A 17,154-nucleotide genomic window follows, 5' to 3' on the forward strand; every position below is an offset into this window, starting at 1 on the left:
ATTCATATTTAAACAGGATTGATTACAGATTACACAAGGCTTTTTAATAATTAAGTATTTTACTACACTTTACTAGGCTTATAAGAAAATAATTGTAAATTATTTTCTCAAGTCTTGTAAACTACTTTGAACACAGCCCAAAAGTGCGTGCATAAAAAGTACCAGACTAAATTACATTTCGAACACAATTTTTCTGGCTCAAAAGTTTGTACTCAAAAGAAAAACTACTTTGTAAAATCGTAGGGGGCGATTTTATTTCAAATTTCTAAAAAGGGGGCGATTTAGTAAATGAGTTTGGGAAACCCTGCTCTAAACAAATCTTTTAACCTTTTTTTTTATACTTTTGAGATTTTTATGTTCATGTCTTTACTTAAGTATGTTAAAATGTACTTTAAGAGTCGGTTGAAAGTTCATTAGTATTAATTTGCGAAAAGTTAAGATACTACTAAGTGTACGTTAATTGATTTTTTATTAAAAATCAATGTTGGTGTTTAGGAACTTCATTATTGTTAATAGTTTTTAATAAGCAACCAAGTTTAGAAAAGAAAATGAGTAAATAGGTCGTGTGCTTTTTTAATAATAAGTAAAGTTGATATTAACTTTACCAAAAGACACTTAATAAATGAAGATATGTCTTTCCTTTTGCTTTGTTGTTTAAGAACAGGGAGATTTTTATAAAAATCAAAATTATTATATAAATTAATAAAATATGTTGGTTAATGTTCAAGATTAAAACTTTAATTAAACCTTTTTTTTTAACATTAGAGAACCACATAACTATTAAACTATTATTTTCCTACGAATACCTTCCTGTCCTAAAATTTCAAAAAAATATCTAACAAAGTGCTTATGAAAGTATAAACTTATACTTTCAAGCACTATAAACATTTTAATAAAAATTGAATATAGTTTTTATTAAAGTATAAGACTTTAAGTCAAAGTTTTTGTTCTCGTATTTAAACACTATGTAATAACACTGTAGTGAAACTAGTTTCCTTTAAATTTAGTTTGGTTTATTATTATTTCTTGATTTGAAGGTTATAAAATTTTTAGACAATCTTTTTAATTTTTAAGATTTCGGTTTATTATTATAAGATTGTTAATATTTTGCTTTAATCATGGTAAAATTTCACATGTAATAAAAGTAAAACTAGAAAATGTTTGTACTTTTGTTTTCGAAAACCTTGAAATTATTCATATAAATTAACAAAGTTTTTAGTTAGTAGCTTGAAAACAAAAATAATAACAAACTAAGTTTTAGTTTTAAGTTTTAGTCATGTTCTTATTACTAAGTTAATACTATTTTGACTTTCATAAAAAATGAGTTACAACTTGTTTAACTAATATCAGATTAAGACAAAAAAAAACATTTTGCCGCCACAAGATGGAAAAATTTGTGAAGCTTTGTCAACAAAACATCAAAAATTACACAGAGAATAAAAACATTGAAGCGGTAAACAGATTAACTATACCAAGTAAGAGCCTTTTTATTTAATTTTTATTATAGTTCTATAAAAAAAAACAATACATGCATTACCATTACGATTGAAAAATGAAGAATAAAGTTATTTTCAAATATTTTGACTAAATCATACAGTTAAGCTAATAATTTAAAAATAAAAAATAAATTAGTTTAAAAGTAATTTGAATAGTTCAATTTCGAATACCTACTATATTTTTATATTAGACAATACAAAATTATAGTAAATTTTATAGTACACTTTCTTTATTGAACTTAAATATGTTTCTGTGTCTCAAGCAAGATAACACACATAAACTTTACAAGTTTAAAAAATACTATGATGAGTAGTTTACGTTATTAAGTTTGAAAAGATCTTACTTTTTAAGTTAAATGGTAAAATAATCTAAATTCTATCAGCAACTAAACTTTAACTTAAGAGTTTTAATTCAATTTGTTTTTAATTTACAACAATTATGTTAATCAAACTTTCTTTTGAAGGTAATAATTTGGATGAAAATGGAGTTATGCTTTATATTAAACAGAAGAAGATTTTTTTTAACACCACAACGAGTTGTGAAAGAGAATGGTATGATAGAATAAAAGAAAAGTTTTCTGCTAAAAATGTAATTATGTTGTATAAATTAGCAGAAGTTTTTGATTTAAAAACAATTTCGAAATTTTCCATCAATTTCATGGAAGAATGCTTTACTTTGGTAGTTGCAACTACAAGTTTTCTAGAACTGGAGTATATTTCTGTAGTGAAATTACTTTCAAGTTCCAGTTTACTTGCAAAGTTAGAACTTAAAGTGTTTCGTGCAGCCGAAAGTTGGTTAACTTACAAAATTAAGGAACGTGGTAAGTTTGCCAAAAACCTTTTGTTAAAACTACGTGTTTACTCACTACCAAAAGGTGTTTTAAAAAGACTTTTCAGTGAGTCTTCATTGTATTACAAAACTAATGAAGGTATTACAGTGTTCAAAGATGTGTTGCATGATCAAAAATTTTTTTTTCGTAATAAGTTAGGAGTCAATTGCATTAGTCTTTATTCTTATAGGGCAAGTTCTAATTTACTAATTCTAGGAAATTTGAAGTATCTTTCTGGTTTTAAACCCGTCGAATACTGCAGAGATGTCATCCAGTTGTGCGATTTTAAAAGCGCAGAAGCTCTTCCCCCCATGCTGGCAGAGCGACATGATATCCAAGCAGTTTGCATTGAAGGGGAAGTTTACGTTTTAGATGGCTGTGAGCACTATGAAATGTACGTTGAAAGGTACTCACCAGCCAACAACACGTGGACGAAAGTGGCAGACGCCTTCGACGCGCGCCACAGCTTTTCCGTTTGCGCCGTTGCCAACAAAATTTTAACTTTCGGTGGCTGGTCTCGAGAATATCCGTACCCCGTCCACGGCTCTTGCTTGCAACTGGACACGGCCGACTTCGAGTGGAAAGAGCTGGCCGACATGAAGGTGGGCGCGAGGGCGGTGACGGCGTGCGCGCTTCTCAACGGAACGGTTGTGGTCACCGGCGGTATGGATCAGCAGCACAAGAGGCTGAACTTGGCGGAGCGTTACGATCACGCCAACGACAGGTGGCTTGCAATGCCGAGCATGATTCGCTGCAGGGGCCGTCACTACACGGTGGCCGCGCGGCAAAAGTTGTATGTTTTCGGGGACGGAGCGGGAGAGTGCGAGGTTTTTGACGACGTTTGCGGCAGTTTCGTTTCCATCAAATCGCCGCCTTACCTGTGGGAAACGGCCGTGCACGGAGCGGTGGCGTTCGGAGGCGTGATCGCAATTTTTCAAAGCGGAGAGCCTTACGTTGCTTGTTACGACGTTGATGGGAGCGAATGGTCGAAAAAACCCTGCGCGATCATGCAAACAAAAGAAAGGTTTTCGTGCGTCAAGGTGCCATGGTTCTTAGAAACCTTATCGATATAAAAGAACTGATTATATGCAACAGTGTAATCATATAGTGTTAAAGTGTTTTGTCGAAATGTTTAAGTGTTTATTGAACTTTATTTACTGGTATTACAAAATTTCTTTATTAGTTTAGTATAGAAGTGGACAACGTTTTTAATCGGCGGTTCGAATCAAGATAAAATTAGTCCTTTACGGGGCTGTTCAAATTACTAATATACAGAATTAAGCATGATAATCCCTTTTTAGGTCCGGATCTGGCAGTATCCCAATTAGTAACTACTATGCGGATCTAGCCGATATAATCCTATTGAATTTGGTTGGTCATTATTTCAAAATCTATTTAAATGAAAAAAAAATTAGTGTACAACATTTTTATTTAAAATTTATTTACTTGACTACAAGTTGTTCAATTAATTGTACTACAGGTTGCCCAACTACTTGTACTACAGGTTGCCCAACTACTTGTACTACAGGTTGTTCAACTACTTGTACTACAGGTTGTTCAATTACTTGTACTACAGGTTGCCCAACTACTTGTACTACAGGTTGCCCAACTACTTGTACTACAGGTTGCCCAACTACTTGTACTACAGGTTGCCCAACTACTTGTACTACAGGTTGCCCAACTACTTGTACTACAAACTGTTTAGTCACTTTTACTACAAACTGTTCAATTACTTTTAATACAAACTGTTCAATTACTTTTACTACAAACTGTTCAATTACTTGGACTACTTGTTGCTGAAGTTTTGTGACCACCACTTCCCCACCTACTTAGCATTTCATTTAACCTACTACTTGGTGCACTATTACAGCCATTAGTGGCCGCTAAATAATTATTTAAGTGTTAGAAGTTAACAAAAGGTAGCATATATAAGTGCTAATACAGAGAGTAGTAAATTGAAGATAAAACTTTTAAGAAAAAATAAATACCAACCATAAAAAAGCAATTCCTTTTTTGTTGTGTCATCACAGCTCATCAAGCTGTTTGCTGTTTTTTATTTTGATACATAATATGAAAAGTTTTAAAGCTTTGATACTGCAAACAAAACATTTAAACTGTACGTATTTGTTTGCTGAAATGTTATTAAATAAAGAAACAATTTTTTGACGTAACTCTATACAACACTAAGCATTTTCTTGACTTATCTTACGCTTAAACTTGTATCTTATTAAAACGGTCGATTTTAGCCGATTAAATATACAGTCCCCAAAGCCAAGACTTTAAGGTATGTTTTCTAGTAATTTTCGTTTTTGTTTGAAAAAGGTAATGGATAAATGTTTTCTCAATTATCTTTCTTATGAAAAAGTAATTATAAGTTAAATTTCTAAAAATCTACAACATAAAATTGAACAAAAAATAACATACCACATAAAAAATAATCAATCAGTTTTTACAAGTTGTGAGTTTTTTGTTTAACACATTGTGAGCTATGGATGTTAGTGGGCAAACATGAAAAGTCTCAGTTGGGTCTGATTGACTGTCTGTGGGCAGACCGACAACCTGAAATTGACATCAACAATTTATCATTTACTTAAAATAACTGTCAACAAAACTTCAATTTAAAAAATACAAAGCTTTAACTCTAATAAAGTAAGAAAAAATCTACTAGAACTGCCTCACTTTTTTTGTAATTTTTTTTTTATTCTATAATTTCGTTAAAAAACGAAGCAATAAGGTTGTATTTAAATGATGTAAACAACTTTACTAAAGAATTAAAACTTAAGTTTAAAAATGTATTCGATCATAAGAACTAAGAAAAAACATACCTTATAGCAAATGGTATAAGTAAATATTAAAATCAGTTATTCTTTATATGTAAACTAGTTCATACATAAAAACTTATAACTTTTATATAAGTTTTTAGTTATATTAATGAATAATTCCATAAAGTTACAATTATTTACAAAAACTGTGCTTTCACTTCTTAAAATTAAAAACTTTATAAATATAAAGTTGATGTAGTTGTAGAAACGGGTTATTTTTAAATTATATAAATATCTTTCAGTTTAATATGCAAGTTATTTACGGAACTTCAGTATTTCTCAAACTAACATTACTTTTAATACTTGAACTGTTATAAATAAAATAATTTTTTGATAGTTTTAAAAAGTCAAAAGAATTTAACACTAAAACTGACCTGTATTATAGAATGACAAAAAAATAAAAAGTTTAATATACCTGAAGAAACAATTAATATAACGGGATTTATTAGAACATTAGAATTTTTACCTAGTTGTTTAGTTTTGTTTTGATACTTATTTTGTATGGAAGTGCATGAAGGTTTTTTTTTGAATGTTAAATTTCATTTAGTATTTGAAATAATCTTGTTTGCAGTGTAATTATTTACATTGTTATAAGGATAAAAAAAGTAGTTTTTGCCATTGCTTCACTTTTTATTTTCTTATTTTAATTTATTGTCAATTTTGAATAATAAAGTTAATTGAAGTTTTAAAGTTGGTTGGTAGGTAAATCTATAAATGGTATTGTAGATACTCAATTTTTTATAGTTGTTATCAAATCGTAAACTAATGTATATCTACTAGTTCCATTTTAAAATGTTAACTAAAGTAGTACAAGTTAATGAAGTGTTCTTTGTTAATCGAATTTTATCTTTGTATTTGTTGTTAAATGTAACGTTTATATTGTGTAATTTATTCACTTTCACCAATTTTTTTGTATAATTTTTTTATAGTCAAGTTTTGAAAGATTAGTTTTAGAATTAATTTAATTTTTAGGCAGAAAAACACATTGAAGTCTATAAAACTTGCTCCTTGTAAAAATATATTATCTTTATTAATAAAAAGTATTTTAAATAAATCTTACATGACGGTATCAGCAGTTTAAACATAAACATGATATAAAAGTAATAGAATAATGAAAACTTTAAAAAACAGTTTATTCAGTTAAATGTGTTATTTTATATTTTTACGAAGTTGATACTTTTATCATGAATAAAATATAAAACAGTTGGATTTTAAGTTTATATAATATATTTTTCGGTTTTTTTGTTACATATTAAAAACAAATTTATACCTCTACAGCTAGCCAAATTGTCTTAGATATGTTTGTGCAATTTTAATACAAGTTGTAAGCGTCATTAAGTTTTTACGAAATAAAAAAGGTCTTTACAATATCTGATTCTGCAAAACTTCACCTTTCCGGCTCCGGTTGATTCCACGTATTCATAATTCTTGATTGTTGCTTTTGAATAATCCTTTATAAGGCACTCACCATTAAAAATGAAAATTAGTGTCAGTCCTACAGCTACATACTCTATCTGTTTCGCTTATATCTTTCAGCGTTATTTATATTTGAAGTCAACTTTGTCTCTTTCTAATTTGCTTTTTAAATTTCAAATTAAAGGTAATTCCTATCACTTATTTAGCTTAGTACAAAAAGTCACTTAAACGTTTAAACTATACACAATCTTTTTATACAAGTATGATTTTAAAAAAATAAATACACGATCTTTCAATCAAGTTTTATTAGTATCATTTCAATTTAGTTAAATTTAATAATTTATTAAAAAACTAATGTATACTACAAGACATAAGGTAATATTTATATATAATGGGTTTTTTACACAGAAATATAGACATGATTTATTCAAAAACAGATTTTTGTTCAAACAAATGACAAGTGAAATAGACAGCTAACTATTATCAACTACTAATGGTAGCAACTAACTTTTAGATTGAATTGTAAGTAAATAAATAGTTAGAGAATTCATCAGAAAACACAATCAATTAACACTAGTTAGCATAATTTACCAAAATTAAATAGACATTCACAACTAATAACTACAAATTTAAAAACAGTTTATCAGTAATTTAACTAAATTAAGCAACAATACCAAAACAAACAACAAAATAAGCGACAAAATTAAATTAAAATAAAATAGAATTTAATTCAAATAAAATAAAATTCATAGCTACTTATAAACATTAGAATTATAAACGCATTGTTTCTTACACAAATTAGGTTATAAAGTTTTTATAAATAAAGATTCTAAATCACCTACACGATAATCATTACGTTAGTTAAAATTAAAAAGTTACTGTCACTTTATTGTTTGCAAAAACTTAATTGTTAAATAAGTGTTCGGCAATCGCTGATAATCTGTTAGATGGTTTTTTCAAACCCGTGTCTATCCAATTTCTGAGGGATTTAGAAAGATGTTGTTCTCTTCTAATATGGAATCTCTGGGACGTTCTGCCGATGTAAACACTATCGCAATGGCATTTAAATTTATAAATTACTTTATTTTTTTTGAGATCATCAGTATGATCTTTAAAAGTTTCATTTAAGGGATTTCTTGTTACATGACTGATTCTTAGTTGTACAGAACGAAAAGTGGAGTTGACTGTGTTTTTGACATTCTTTTCAAGAGCAGTTGCTACTTTACCTAAATACGGTAGTCTTAATTATATAGGGCATTCACTAGGACCAAAATTTTAAACAATATTTATGAAAAAATCTAAAGTTTTTAATATTTTTTGTGCTATCATTGTTTATTTAAATTAAAATAAACAAACATACTGCATTTTTAGAGATTTCAAATTCTAGCGATTTAAACTTCAAATTAAGCATTAATAATCTATTTTATAAAAACATAAAAATAAAAGTAAAACTATTAACTTTTATGCAATTTCTATTAGTGATGTACCGGACCCGGATCCGGTTTTTTTTTTAAATTAGAATCCGGCCGAACCGGATCCGAACTTTTTTTTCAAATTAGAATCCGGCCGAACCGGATCCGGTTTTTTTTTTTCAAAATAGAATCCGGCCGGATCCGGATATCAGAAAAAATGGCAATATCCGGCCGGACCCGGACCCGGATAGTGAGTCCAGTACATCACTAGTATAAACTAGCCTGAGTCAGAATGAGATTTTTAAAAACTGAAAAAAAAAGAACTTTAAACAAATAATAAGTAGAACAGCTAGCCACAAGGTTTACAAATTTAGGTGTTATTTACAATTAAAAATCTGAAATCAAGTTCTTGAACAAAATACACTAGAAAATTACAAATATTAAAAACTGGATCAGCTCAAACACATTCAAAATCTAAAAGAAAACTAGCCTGAGTTTTTATAAAAAACTGAACTAGCATAAGGCAGTCCAAGATTTTCTAAAATTCTCAAAAACTTTCAAACTAGCAGGGTTGCCACTGTTTAAGTCAATAAAATTAGCTAGAGTGAGTATAAACAAGCCTGAGTCAGAATGAGGTTTTTAAAAACTGAAAAAATTACTTTAATCTAATAATCAGTAGAATAGCTAGCAAAGGTTGACAATTTAGTAGTAAAGTTGTAGACTGATTGTTATACACTTAACTTATTAGTACGACCCATCAAAGTTAAATCCTACTTTATTTAATTAAAAACTAACAAATAAAAAATTCTAACTGAGACTACTTTCTATAATGAGATCGACAGTTTTGTGTGATGAATCTTTTATATAAAACACAACAAGAAATACTAGCATATACAAAATTATTGATAACTTTGGTAACACTTTAAAAACTGAAAGCTATTTAAATCTATATCAAAAAACTTAAAACAATAAGCTAAAAATTAAATAAAACTTTTAGTAAACAAGAAACTGTAAATTCTTTAATTAACTATTAAACTATAAACCTGGCTTAGATATTTATACTATTTAACACCTGTTGAAATACTCACTTTTAAAACAAAACACTACTTACAATAAGCATTCACAAAAAATTTTAAGATATTTTGTTGCTTCAAGCTGCACACGAAACTAACTAACTGCTTACATATAAACTGCCTGTCATGTTCTGATGTTTTGTTGCATCAGTATTTAGTTTGAAACATTTCGTCATATGGTTGTCATTTGCTCGTTCGTTCAACCGTATTAACTCTAAATATTCCAAAGATTTAAATTTTACAACATATATAAAGAGCTGCATTTCTGAAATGTTTATTTCATAGTTTAAATGTAAACAAATGTAAATTAGTCACGTGTACAAAATGAGCCAATCACGGTAGGTGTTTAATTATAACTGACGAAAGTGACTCTTATTAATTTACACAGGGTTTATTTTTGAAAAAAAAAACTTTTCAGTATGCTATTTTTTACTAACTAGATCCGGGTCCGGCCGGACCCGGATCCGGATTTTTTTTTCAAAATAGATTCCGGCCGGATCCGGATATCAGACAAAAATGCTATATCCGGCCGGACCCGGACCCGGATCGTGAGTCCGGTGCATCACTAATTGTTATACGGTCGTAAATTATATTTTACACTTCAGTTTATTAATTTAAACAAAAGGAATTTAGATTGCATGTGAAAATTGTTTCAAATTGTTATTTTAATTTAAACATGTAAAAAAAAAGATTTTGTTATTGAAAAAGACATTAAATATTCTTACAAGGTACTATAAATGTTTTTATTTTAATACGCAGAATTAAAAAAATAATTTTATCAATTTTTCTTATTTAAAATTGTTTTAATTATTCATAAAAATTTTATATTTTAATATTTTTTAGCCTCGTATTTAAGTTTAAAATGGTCAGAAAAACTTTCTAGTTGTTTTGCAAATTTAATAAATTTTTATGGCTGATACTAAGCAAGTTACATGCAACACTTAATCAGAAAATAGTTTTTTCTGTAAAATGGTCAAAAGATTCATGTTTTAATTATGATTACCATGCTAAAACATTCAATGAACAAGAAAATGACAGGTTAGCCACACATTAGAGGTACTCAGGATATTTTGATTTTTTTAAATCCAGGATGACTTAGGACAGTTTTGATTTTTTAGGAAAATTTTAGGATAGTTTCAGGATTTTTAAAATTTTCAGGATTATTTTTTTTTTATATTAAGAACAAGGGTTGCCACTAAACCTGGAATCCTAGAAAAATATGGGTGACAATTTAAAAAACCTGGATGTTGAATAATCTTGAAAGAAATTTTGAACAAAAAACTCTAAAAAATTATTAGTTTAAAACAGTTTCTACATGTTAAGTAGAAAACCAAGCTATTATCTAAATAAAAAGTTTTTTCATCGTCAAATATTTTTTCAAAAACACATTTATAGTAGGTTTACCACATCTTTCGATGTTATTAGACAATTCTTTATCCTAAACTTTATTTTGTACTTGAAATAGACAAAAACATGTACTTTCAAAAACCTAGAAGAAATTTATAAAACAACTAGTGGCAAAACTGTAGAATGAGATTTAATTGATCCAATTTAATAATTTATAAAAACTCAATGGTAATAACTTGATAACAGTTGTTATTGTAAAATTTTACGTAAGACCTTTTATATTTATGTAGCTTGATGTATTTATTTTAGGACTTTTCTGTGAATTTTACTTTTTTAAGTGTCAACTTTATATAGATGAATTTACTGTTAGGCGTTTTTTGAAGTGTGTTTTATATTCAGTATTTACATCTTAGTCATTTGAAAGTCTGTAAGTTATATTTGTCTTCAATTAATTGTTAAAAGTGACTGTTTTAGACAGCTATAACTGTTAATAGCATAAAGTTTTTAAATAGGTTGTTGTAGGTTTGACAGCTTGAGTTAAAATTATGTGTGAATTAGTCTGAAAATCTACTATAGTTATTGTGCTTTGTCTTAAAAATTTTGTAAATTTTTTTATTGCAATTGTTTTGTTTTTATAAGTATTTTGTTATGCTTAAAAAACTGAATTTTGTAAAAATATTTTTCTAAGGGAGATGCCATTAGCTTCACTATTTCCCAATAAAGTTACCATAGAGTACATAAAAGAAACTAACTGTTACTTATTAAAACTTTAATAGTACTTTAGGCAATTTTACTGAGAAATAGCTACTGGACCACACCGCCGCGCTGAGGCTGGCATCATGGTGTGGGTAACCACTTTTTTTTTTTATGTGGTGGTATCACCGGTTAACCTGGGGGTGGACAACTTATGAATATTTTAATAATTTTAATAGCTTTTTTAAAAACGCTGTCTACCCCTAGAGTAACCGGTCCTATAACACATATTAAAAAAATATTAGAAAAAATTCGAAAAGAGTTTAAAGTTTTAATGTTATCAAAAATAAATACTTAACATAATAAATTATATAATTGTTTTTCACCAAGAATAATTTTTTATACCCAGAATTTATAAGCTAAAATGTGAAAATTTTAATGGCTTTATTTTATAAATTTTTAATTTTAGGTTATCTGAAAAAAGTTTTTATGCGTATTTTGGTAGTTGTTAAACTTATAACAATACAACTATACAAACAATTAAATCTAAAAAATTAACTAAGCCATTTCATTGCTCTTACCTATAAAAGTTTTTTCTGTTTTGAAAAAAGAACTTATATTAAAACCTTCATTTATCTTATAACCTTGAATATGTTTGCGGTCATTGTTTTTGAAAACTTCATATAGAATATGTCGGCCCCTTTGCCCATGTTCATGCGGTAATTAGTACCTAAAAACCTAAGAAATGACTTTTAGCTAAACTTAACTATCTTTCGTATTTGTTAAAAAAAAATTAAAAGTTAAAAATTTAGTTTAAGTTCAAAGGTTATTAGAATAACTATTACTAATTAATTGAAATTAGTTAATTAAATGTAATTATTACTGAAGTACTATATTATTAGAATAAAAGTGTATTAAAATAAAATTTAAAGCTTAAAACTAATGTCTGTAGAACATAATTTTAACTCTAACTGTAAGTCTAAAAAAATATTTAACTAATAATAGTGCTTTTGTTTTTTTTTGTATTACTTTATTGTTAAATTAAAAAGCTACATCAACACTATAACTTTTTACACTCTATAGTTGTTTACGAGACTCACCTGATACTACGGTCGTGTTTAACAAGTGTGGTTCCTAGAGGGTATTGCTTTATGCCTCCATAAACTTGAAATTGCAGGTATCGTCCACTTGTTTTCATTCCTTAGGTATAATTTAACATTAAATAATTAAATTATTAAAAAAAATGGTTAAAGATATCCTTTAATATAAGAATTATAAGTCATAAAAAATAATAATAACAACTAAATAGTTAAATGGATAGCTTTTTAGTTTACATATACTTATTGTAAAAAGATACAACGTTCTTGTTTAAATAATCTTACTGTTTTTGAAATTTGTGAGTTGTTCTTCGAGGTTTTTAATGCTACTTTTTGTGTCTATAGCATCGTCATGTTCTGCACGACCGTAAAATCTTGTGAAAAGCAAGAATTTTAAGTCTTTTTTCATAAAAAAGTCCGCAAGACATTCAAAAATTGCTATGAAGTTTTGTACCTAAAGTAGTACATTATTTTGATAAAGTTATTTTAAAATAGTTATATAACTTAATCAAATGTATTGCTTGCGTACTTGATACTTCAAAGGTGGCAATTAAAGTTCTCAACTTAATAAAAGGAGAATGATAAATAATAAATTTTACATATTAATAACAAAACAATGTTTCACTCATTTGAAAACGAGATCTTCAGCTGCTTAAAATCTTATTCAAATAGAATATATTGCTTAAATAATTTGAAGCTTACATGTCGATTTCTGTTCAGCCAGGGGTCTCTAATAATTATGGTGTGACAATCATTTCTTTCATGTTTTTCTAAGTTTATTAGTAAACTCGAAAAAATAGCTTTGAAATGGTTCAGCTTAGTGTCTACTTTATTTGCATAGTCATTCGACACCCACAGAACCTAAAACAAGTCATTATTTAATAGCATGTTTAAAACTATTTAGGTAACAAACAAAAGTAAATACTATAAATTCTATGCTAAAGTATATGCTGGTATTTTCTGAAGTTTTTAAAATAGACAAATTAAATTGATCTTACCAGTTTGTTTTGTCTTTGTTTATCAAAGTTTAACTGATCTGTAGTTCTTTGTAACTGCTTTTCTAACTTTTGTATCTTGTTTTGCAAATCTTCATATCTAACGTCTGTCTGAACCTCAACTACGTTAACTTGCTTTTGATCTGTCTGTACTTCAACTACGTTAACTTGCTTTTGATCTGTCTGTACTTCAACTACGTTAACTTGCTTTTGATCTGTCTGTATCTCAGCTACATTAATTTGCTGTTGATTAGTCTGGACACCAGTTTCTCGAATTTGAACTTGCTCAGTTTGATTTTGGCCGTCAATCACCTCGATTTGCTCCTCATCAACTTGTATTTGAGCATTCTTAAATAAAATTTTTTTACCAAATAACCATTTTATTATGCACATTTTGAAGTTTTTGTTAATACTTAACTACCCTTTAAATAAATATTAATATAATTATCCGTTAAAAATAAAACTAAGTTTGTTTGAGAAATTTAATAAAAAAAGTATTAAAGATGGTTAAAAAACAAAGTATGTTTTGTTTACGTCAAGGTTTCCCAATTTTTTTTCTAAAGACTCCTAAACAATAAAAAAACCTTTAGCCACCTCAAACAACAGTACTCGAAAAACTACCGATAAAAACACCTAAGACCTTTTTTTTCATTATCAAGACCTGAATATCTAATATAAATTTTAATTTATGACCTAATTGCCCGTTTACTAATTCACCATCACCCCTCTGGCCCCTTTGCTGCTCATGATCCCCTAAATTTCTGTTTTGGTGCATTTTGGGAAACCCTGGTTTACACATCTTTAATGAGCGTAAATAAATGTCATTTGAAAATTATAAAAAAGTTTTTACAAAATAACTAGACTGTTTTCTCCTCGACATATAAAACAGACAAGTTTTCAAATACAAACAATATTTGAATAGACGGCTAGACTAAAACTGATCATTTATAATTTGCAATCATTGCTAGCCTGATCTTTTTAAACTTGATCACTCAATCCCAATCATATCTAACCCGTATACTTCGAAAAGTTTTTATTTGTAATTAATAGTTTAACCGTAAGATCAACAACAACAGCATCCGAGACAATCCTACGACCGGTTTTCGTCCTAATTAGGGCTCATCAGGCAGGTATAGTCGCAAGAAACCATTATTTGTTTTAGATCATAACAGCGGTTTCTCGCGACTATGCCTGCCTGGTGAGTCCTAATTAGGACGAAACCGTTTGTAGGATTGTGTCGGATGCTTTTGTTGTTGATCATTAATTGTTGTTGTAAAGTTCATTAATGATAATTAAAACTTTCTGAAGTATACTGGTTAGATATGATTGTGTTTGAATGATCGAGTTTAAAAAGATCAGGCTATGAATGATAGCTGCTCATAAATGATCAGTTTTTGTCTAGCTGTTTTTTTCGTATAACATGCGTTTAATCTAATCCACATTTTTTTACATCGTGTTACAAAAATACATTTCTCAATTGCTTTTTTAATATACTATGATTGACCAGAGGCAATTAAAATCAAAACAGATCTTTGTCCTTTTTTTTTCTCAATCTATACACTCTTGTTTTTATTCAAAATATACAAAACCCTTAGAAGGTTACATTGTCGTTTGTCTAATATATATTATATTAGGTATATACCGGACGATAATGCCATTTAACTTTTTTTTAATAAATGCATAGACTTGGTATCAAATTAAAAAAAAAAACCACAAACAAATTCGTTTTACCATGAGTATATTAATTGCAATTACGTTCAATGATAATAATTGATTTAAAGGTAAATAAACTCACAAATATAAGTAAGAATTTATTCTTTAAAAAGTGCTTTTGTTACATATATTTGAAACTAGTGCTGTGCAACTACATTTATATAAGATGATGTTTATAATTTTTTTTTGTTTTACTCTAAAATATTTTAAAACAAATACAGTTGATTACTTTAAATATACTATCACAAACATACTATATATAACTGATATTATTAAAGATTCATAACTTTTTTTTAAACTTAATGTGTACATATATGTATAGAGTTCAAGTACTAATTATACTAATTTATACATCATTAATACTAAATTTGTATATCCTAAGCGTTTTAAATGTTTTTATTATGCTACAGGTATTTCACCACTTGCGATCAATCTTTATATAAGTTTTTTACAAACTTAGTAAATTATAGTTAGTTTGTATTTAACAGTTATAATTTAAGCTATCAATACCTTTGTTCAGCCAAACGGTTTTTTTTTTAACACACTCTTTTTATCGGTGAAAATTAAATTATTTTACCAAATAATTATTCAGCTGTTGTTCTGTATTATATTTTGTCTATAATTTTCCTTTAAAACGAAGTGATCAAAGTACTGATATTCTTTATTTGTATAGTCTTTTTTTTTTTTAATTTTGTAAAACCTATAAAATATAACTTAGAAACTGTCTATTTAGAATATTTAGATCAGGTTAAACTTTAAAAAGTTAAGTAATGTCACTTTTTTATGTATTAAATTTAACATGATTGCTAAGATGTGTTAACTGTTAAGAGTTTTGTTTCAAAAAAGTTTTTTAGCATAATAGTATGTCATACTTATTTATATACATAATTTTGTGTTACTTAAATGAAATTATTTTTTGTATAGTTATTTAAGAGTATCTAGGGCTTTAAAACATACTTTAACAGGTAATTAGTAGTGATATTTTTTTTAAAGAAGAAATTTTATTACAACATCTTAAATATTAATAAGTATAACTTTAAGTATCATTTAGTAATTTTTGTAAATTATCGATAAAGTGTGCTCTAATGGCAACATTTTAGAATGTGCGGAAAAATTACAAGTATTTAAAGTTCCTTTTATTTGACAGTTTCAAAAACTAAGTTAGTAAAAAAAAATTACTTAGTTACAATTATTGTTTATAAATTATTGTTTATATATTTTTCGGAAAATATAAGTCACAGAGCTTTTCATTAACATATCTCTGCATCTGATGGAGAGCTGCTGTTGGTTCATTTTCTTTAAAATCTTTTAATTCGATCTTTAAAGACCATTGCATAGTTAAAACCGATTTTAATTCTTATGGTCTTATATTGTGTTCTAATGTAAAAGAAACTAATTTAGTTTAATATTATTTATTCTTGGCACTTTTTTTTAATTTTTATTTTTGCAATTGGACTTTAGCACGTTTGCTCGACTTTTGTCTGTCTGATGCTTTGTAGTGATCACAAATTTAGATCCTACTATATCGCGTAGTAGTTGGATGTGGAACCAAGCAATATTGTATTTTTAACTAAAAAGAACCATAAGAGATGTTATATGACTTAAAAAATAATAACTCAAATGTTTGAGAAACACTATAAACATTAGACTTTAAAACAATTGCACCTGTTGAATTTATGTTGGAAGAAGTTACTGTGATTGTAAGTGTTTTTAATTTACAATATAAAACTTCGTAGTCATGTGCTAGTTTATAGCTCAATCCTTAAAAAATAAAACATTTATCATAAAACTGTTTCTTGAAACTGTAAAATGTAGTAGAATAGATTAGACCTTAGTCAAAAATAAAAAAGTATAACCTGTTTATGATTTAAAAGGGGCTAAAGTTTGTTTAAAAACTCAATATCAAAATACAAATTATTTCTAAAGCCGAATCGATAGTAAAAAATATATAGTAACAAGTAATCATAAAGTAATAAAAAGTTAAATATATAAAAAAAGCTAACAGTAACAATTTAAATCGTTAAAAGTTACTTACATTATAATAAACCTATGGTTAAATCATACATTAATAAAATGACGATATCACACTTTAGTAAGTACTACGAAAATATATAATAATATTATCAAGACTTTTTTGCTTACATATAACAGGTTTACTTAAAAAATTTAATTAGTTTCTGGCTTAATTGAATCGTAGACATTACTAAATTTTATTAATTTTAAATCTAAAAAAGCTAACTGTATGCACACGTTGAGTTAT

Source organism: Thalia democratica, chromosome 3, assembly GCF_965202585.1.
Source record: "Thalia democratica chromosome 3, ktThaDemo2.hap1.1, whole genome shotgun sequence".
In the NCBI taxonomy this organism is placed as follows: Eukaryota; Metazoa; Chordata; class Thaliacea; order Salpida; family Salpidae; genus Thalia; species Thalia democratica.